Below are 6,616 nucleotides of genomic sequence, written 5' to 3'. Positions count from 1 at the left end.
CACCCAGGCCGTGCCGGCCGCTGGCGTGAGCAGGTTGTGGATGGGGTGGAAGTGCTTGGTGAGCTGGAGATTTGAGATGGTGTCGGGGAGGAGGAAGAAAGAGCAGCATCCCATGCTGAAGCTGGCGGCGTTCTGCAAGAAGAGAGCGTGTGGATCCCCGCTGGGCTGTGCTGGGAGAGGCAGCCCCCAGGGTCTGGGGGGCGTGGGGAGCCTTGCGGTGGCTGTTCCCAGTGGTGTGGGGGAGTCAGGGCTGCTGCAGACTTCCAAAGCCATCTGGGACACTGCCTGGTTCGCTTCCTGAACTTCATGGGAAAGCCATGAACGACCACAGAAAAGAACCACGGCAGCGGGCAGTTCAGCGTGGCTGGTGAGCGCCTGCAGAGGCAAAGGTCAGTGTCAGAAACGCAAGGGCAGCCTTGTTTATGGTAGCTGTGTCCTTTCCACAGGGTGCGGTCCTTCAGAAACAGACTGCTCTAGTGTGGGTCCTCCTGCTCCCGTGTGGGCAGCTCTCCGTGGGGCTAACACCGTGGCTGATGGGCTCAGCTGTGGCCAACGGTCTGTCTGGGAGCTGGCTGCAGCTTGCTCTGCTGGATGTGGGGGAAGCTTCTGGCATCTTCTCACAGAAGCGCCCTGTGGAAAGGACCCAGGCTGGAGCAGTTTGTGAGGAAGGGCTCACGCTGGAGAAGTTCACAGATGACTGTCTCCCATGGGTGGGACTCCACGCTGGAACAGGGGAAGAGCGTGAGGAGTCCTTCCCCTGAGGAGGAAGGAGGCAAAGTGACCACAACCCCCATTGCCCTGTAGCCTGCCCCTACCCCGCTACCAAAACCTGGTCACATAAACCCGATGCAGGGAAAAAGCAGCAGCTGATCCAGCTGAGCTGAGTGGGGACTATGAGCTGCCTGGGTCATGGCCTCACTGCCACCCACAGCCTCCCTGTGCCACCTGGCAAATGCATTTGTGACTATTGCCTATCCCCAAGGCCACCAACTCACGCCTGTGTACCTGCTGCTCTTCCAGGAGCTTCTGTGACGCGCATGGTGATCTGGGGTCTGATCTGTTGGGCTACAACTGCTCCATCCCTGACCCGCAGCTAGTCTGGAGGATTGTGTCACAGGTGGAGTTCTGTCTCTCTGACAAGAACCTGGCCAAGGATGCTTTCCTCTAGAAGAACAAGATGGGCTTCATCAGCCTCGAACTGCTGATATCCTTCAAGAAGGTAGGCAGCCCATGGCGCTGGGCAGCTGGGGTGGGGAATGGCCTTCATGTGGAGGATGTCGGGGTGTCTGGGTGTGCTCTGGCTGTCTCTGGTGGAGTGTACTGGGAGGTGCAGGCTCCACTCAGGCTGTCTGTGTCCCGGTGAAGTGCTGATGGTGCAGAGCTGGGCTCTGCTCTTTGCCTTCAATGTGCTGCAGCAGTTGTCCAGCCAGGGAGGGTGGCTGGGGAAGCGGTGAACAGTCCTCAAACCAACCCCAGGGCTGGATTCACCTCTTGTGCCCATGGTACTCCCAGGCTCCTCTGGGAGAGATCATCCCTCAACCAAACTCTGCAGGAAGGTGCTGGTGGTGTGAGTACGGGAAAGCTGCAGCTTGTAGTCACAGTCCAGGGGGCACTGGGGACCTTCTGCGAACCCCAGAGATGCTCACGTGAAAGGGGGATATTGCCTTGCCGTGACTTCAGGTTGATGGGGTTGCAGCCTGCCTGGAGGACGGGTTTAGAGTGGTCCCTGCCTGGGGAGACTCACAGGGACACGGTGGCCCCCTCTCTCCCATTGGTGAAATACCTGATGCGCGACTGACGGCTCACGCTCTGTGCCCTGCAGTTCTCGGAGCTGCTGGAGATGAAGGAGGAGGGCGCCAAATTGAGGTGGTGAGTCCCTGCCCTCACGTTCCTGCTGAGCATCCCCCTCAGCAACGTGCTGCTGGCCTGGGAGCTGGTGCCGCAGGAGCAGGACATGCTGCTGCTGCTGCAGAAGAACTTCCCTGAGACCATCACGAGGACGTTCAGCCCCTTCAGCACCATCGCCTCCATCTGCACCCCTGCGGCCGGGCCACAAGCTGCCTTCGGATGTGCGGAAATAGTCGTCGCGCTTCCCTGAGCTGCTGAGCAAGTGCTGTGCGCTGGAGGAGTACGAGAGCCTGGAGAGCGGCCGCGGGGCCTTCGAGGACCTCAACTGCCAAAGCCGCCCGGGTGGTGAGAGCATCAGGGTGGTCCGGCTCTGCGGGAAGGGCTCCAAGAAGAAACCTGGGGCCAAGAGGGAGGCGGTGGAGGAGCTGGTGGACCAGCTGGGTTGGAAGGTGCAGGCAGCAGCTGTGACCTTCTTCTGCAGCATCGGAGACTCCCTGCTCTGCAGCTCTCCAAAGACGGACAGTGCCCCAACATCACTGTCCCCCCTCCTGAACGAGGACTCCTCGGAGGCCGCCTGGCCCAGCAGTGACTTCAAGCCCCGCAACTCGGGCAGTGCCTTCACCAGATCGCTCCTCACCAGCAAAGTCTTCCCTGCGCTCGGGACAGGCTTGGGCACCGGCAGCTGCTATGGCCTCTGCTCCAGCACCGAAAGCCACCGCGGCTGTGGCTGGGGGAGCGGGGCGGGTGCCGGGGTGCCCTGGAACAGCAGCCCCTCTCCTGATGCCAGACCTCCTCCTGGCAATCCCCCGGCAGCGAGGCAGGAGCCTGAGCCCCCTTGGCCTGTGAGGAAGGGGGCTTTGCCGGCCCGAAGGCCTGATGGCACCAAGGGCTTGTGCAGCAGCATTGGGAGAGGAGAGTTCAGCCTCCGGCACTGAGGTCCCTTTACGCTGAGTTCTAGGCTTTGCTTTTCTTTTGTCCCTCTATTGAGCACAGTAACTCTCTGTGGCCCCTGAGAGATGCAGCCAATGGCTGTGGGGGTCAAAGAAACATCTGCTTGGAGCCATCAGCAGCCCTGAGTGAGGGAGAAGGAGCCGTGCTGGGGTGGTGGGACCCTACAGGGGCACCCACCGAGCTGGTGCCCATCGCCAACATCCCCCAGCTCTGCGCCAGGCACGTGGGGAGCTTGTGGCTGCGGCGATGCCCGCGGGGTGAGCTGCTGTGCCAAAGGGACGGGGTCGCAAATCGGGGAGGAGACTGGCTTCTCCGAGGTGAAAAGGGGAGAGATGTCCCCAAGTATGTGGTAAATTCTCTGGCCGTGGGCTGTAGTGGGCACACATCAGCCAGGCGAGGGCAGGGACACTTGCCCGGGCTTGCTGAACCCCCGTTATGTTTTTCCCGCACAGGTGTGGCCGTGCCAGTGGTGTTGATCTCAGCAGATGGCTCCTCGTTGTGCCCGTAGCTGGGGATGGAGGTTGGCAGAATCGACGGGGCTGAGGTACCGGTTTCCCTGCTGGTTCTAAGGCTGGAGGTGTTGCTGTGCAGGAGGGGCAGGCAGGGCAGGCGAGGGGAGGGCTGGCAGGCGATGTGAGGGAGAGGTGTGATGCTGCAGGCCTGACAGTCAGCGAGGACGTGGTTGGGAGCCTCGGGGTGAGGATGAGGGGGATGGAAACCAAAGCAGATGTCCTAGTGGGTGTCTCCTGCCGCTCGCCCAGCCAGGACGCCAGCACTGCGCAGTTCCTCTGGGGGCACTTGGAGAAATCTCTGGAGTGCTGAGCCTGGTCCTTGTGGCAGCTGCCACCTCCCCAGTAACACCCGCTGGGAATCCCATCCTGCCAGGACGGGCAGGGCTGGAACAGTCCTGAGGTCTGTGGGAGAGAACTTCTTGTCACAAGGACTCGGGGAGCCAACTAGGACAGATGCTCTCCGAGAGTGGCTTGGAGTGAGTGGAGAAGGGCTGGTGGGACATGGGGTGGGAGGGACTGTCTTGGCCAGAGCAATGACAGAAGTGTTGAGTTGAAGCTGGTCAGTGGAAGGAGGAGAAAAGGGCAGCAGAGCTGCTCCTGTGATTTTGAGAGAGCAAACGTTCCACTCTTCGGGGAGGTACTGAGCAGAGTCCCTGGCAATCTGCAGCTGAGGCCTCAGGAGTCGGCGAGTGCTGCTCAGGGTTGAAGAAGCACCTCTGAGGAGGTCGGGAGCAGGGAACTGCCCCGTGTCAGGCGTCAAGCGAGCGGGGCAGAAGGGGGCTTGGCTGAGCAGGGACCTGCTGGCTGAGTGCAGAGGAAAAAGGAACTGCACCATCTCTGGGAGCAAGGTCAGGCTTGGCAGGAAGACGGCAGAGCCGTGGCTCGCACACGCAGGGAGGAGACAGGAACGGCCAAAGCTCAGGTAGAGTTGGAAGCGGCCAGTGATGGGTCTGACAGCAAGAAGGGATTTTTAAGTAGGATTGTAGCAAGAGGAGCTCTGCAGAAAACATCAGTGATACTTGTTGACAATGGTCACCTGACAGATAGGCATAAAGGCAAAGCGAGGGATTGAATTTTTTTTTTGCCTCAGTCTGTAATAATACTTGTAGGCCGTGGGCTGCCCGGTCCCCGGAGTCAAATCAACCTGAGTGTGGGACCAGCGATTTTCCATTTGTGGCCACCGAAGTTGCCAGGGACCAGCTCCATCAGCCTGGGGAGCTGAGGCCGCTTCCCGCGGGTGCCGTGGCCTGGCTGGGCCCAGGTTGTGGAGCTTGGGTGGGAAATGGCAATAAAGAGACATGAAGTTTCCAGGCACTTTTGGCCTTATGCAGTGATTTTTTTTTTTTTCTTATCCTATTTTCCACCCCACCCGGTCTTGTGTCTGCCCAGGGTGCAGCCAGGCCAGGGGAGGAGGGTCCCAGCCTGGCCGGCAGCTCCCTCCCTGGCCGTTCCTGGGGTGATTTGGGGTTCTTTTGCTGCGGCAGTGAGGCGATGCCGGGCTGCGGAGCTGAGGGGGGTGGGAGGCGAGGAAGGGCATGAAGGTCTCGAGGCTGGGAAGGGCTTTGCAGCGAGCCCTGTCCCCGCGGGAGGGGACGCTGGCCTTGCGGTCCTGGTTGGGGTGTGTGCCCGTGCGCCCCCTGGCCCCCCAGTGTCTGTCCTGGTGCCAGGGGCTCTGTGCTACTTTCTGCGTGGGGCCGTGTCCGTGAGTCCCTGCAGGGAGCCGTCTGTCCTGGCTGCCCCGCCAGTGGGCTGCTTGCCCTGGGGAAGGGGCCGGGGGAGTCCCCCCCACCCGCCATTGCCTGCCCCACTGGTGGTGACTGTCCCCTGGGGGCGGCTGGGTGCCCTTCGGGGCTCGCCGGCTCTGATTTGGGGCTCAGCGGGGCTGTTGCACCGTTGGGCGCCGTTTCCCGATGCCCCGTGCGCTGCCTCTCCCTCCCACACAGACATGGAGAGGTTTTGAATAAAAGGGATTTTAATGACCAACAAACAACAAAGAACGTCCCATCAAGACTACTCTAACCCTAATCCCTCCCCCCCCCCCCCCATACATGAACATCCCCACCCAGCCCCCAAATACCCCACCCTCAACCCCCCACCCCCCAAATACAATAACATACCCCCCCAATACACCACCCTCCTCCCGCACCCCCCAAATACCGCACCCTCGTCACCCACTGCCCTGCTCCCCACATCAGTCTCTGCTCCCCCCTGGCCCCCCCAGGCTGGCTGCGAGCGCCCTGCGCTTGCTGGGGGGCGGTGACAGGGTGCTCTGCCCCCGCTTCCAGCCCCGCTTCTCCGGCACGGCCGGCTGGGACGGGGGCAGCTCCATCCCCGCATCCCCCCATGGCTCCTGGGCCTCCAGCCCCATCACAAAGTCCTCCAGGCCCAGGATGGAGTCGGTGGTCTCGGGGACGCTGTAGTTGGTGCTGAGCAGCTCCTCGGGCAGTGAGAGCCAGGCCATGTCACAGGGGGGGGTGGCTGCACAGGTGTCCCCATGGTCCCCAGGCATGGGGCTGCTGCTGGGGTGGTCCTGGCTGACCCCCAGGTCGTCCATGGAGCAACCACAGAGCCTCAGAGCCTCTTCGAGAGGCACCTCCTGGGACACGGCAAGGTCTTCCACCATGTCCCCAAGGCCTTGGTTGTTGGGGTCAGCACTGGGGCTGGGGGGGACATCACTGCCCGGGGGGATGTTGCTGCCTGGGGCTGGCCCCATGGGTGTTGCCGTGCCGGAGATGTTTTCCAGTTGCCACTCGATGTCCTCATAGGTGGAGACAGACGTCGGCGGCACTGGGGAGCCTGGGGCCACCGCTCTCCGCTCTCTGCTGTTGTCACTGGGGTCCCCAGGCATGGGGCTGCCACTGGGATGGTCCTGGCTGACCCCCACCGTTTCCAGGAAGCAGTCAAAGAGCCTGAAGGCCTCCTGGAGCAGCATCTCCTCGGTCACGACCAGGTCTTCTGCCATGTCCCCAGGGCCTTGGTTGTGAGGGCCAGCAGCAGGGCTGAAGGGGACGTCGCTGCCCGAGGGGATGTCGCTGCCCATGGGTGCCCCCGCAGAGGTGGCCGTGCTGGAGATGTTGGTGACAGCAGACGGCCCCTCGATGTGCCTGTAACTGGGGATGTTGTTCGGCAGCACCGGTAGGGCTGTGGCCACCGCTCCCTGCTGGTCTTTGGGGGGTGCCAGGTGTTGTGTTTGGCCCTGGAGTGTCCCTGGGGCTGCGCAGTCCCCGGGGCCCCCCAGGGCATCACCCGGCAGAGCAGCGGTGCCATGGCCGAGTGTGGAGGTGGACCGTGGTGGCACGTTGGTC

At 62.2% G+C, this 6,616-nt stretch overlaps 1 pseudogene; it reads left to right on the top strand.

Annotated features, from left to right (window-relative positions):
* The first annotated feature begins 317 nt into the window (after positions 1–317).
* Positions 318–2,783, top strand: LOC141928929 (uncharacterized; annotated as a pseudogene).
* The last annotated feature ends 3,833 nt before the right edge of the window (positions 2,784–6,616 follow it).

This window comes from Strix aluco, chromosome 12, assembly GCF_031877795.1.
Source record: "Strix aluco isolate bStrAlu1 chromosome 12, bStrAlu1.hap1, whole genome shotgun sequence".
Classification (NCBI taxonomy): Eukaryota; Metazoa; Chordata; class Aves; order Strigiformes; family Strigidae; genus Strix; species Strix aluco.
This window is presented reverse-complemented; position numbering and strand designations above follow the sequence as displayed.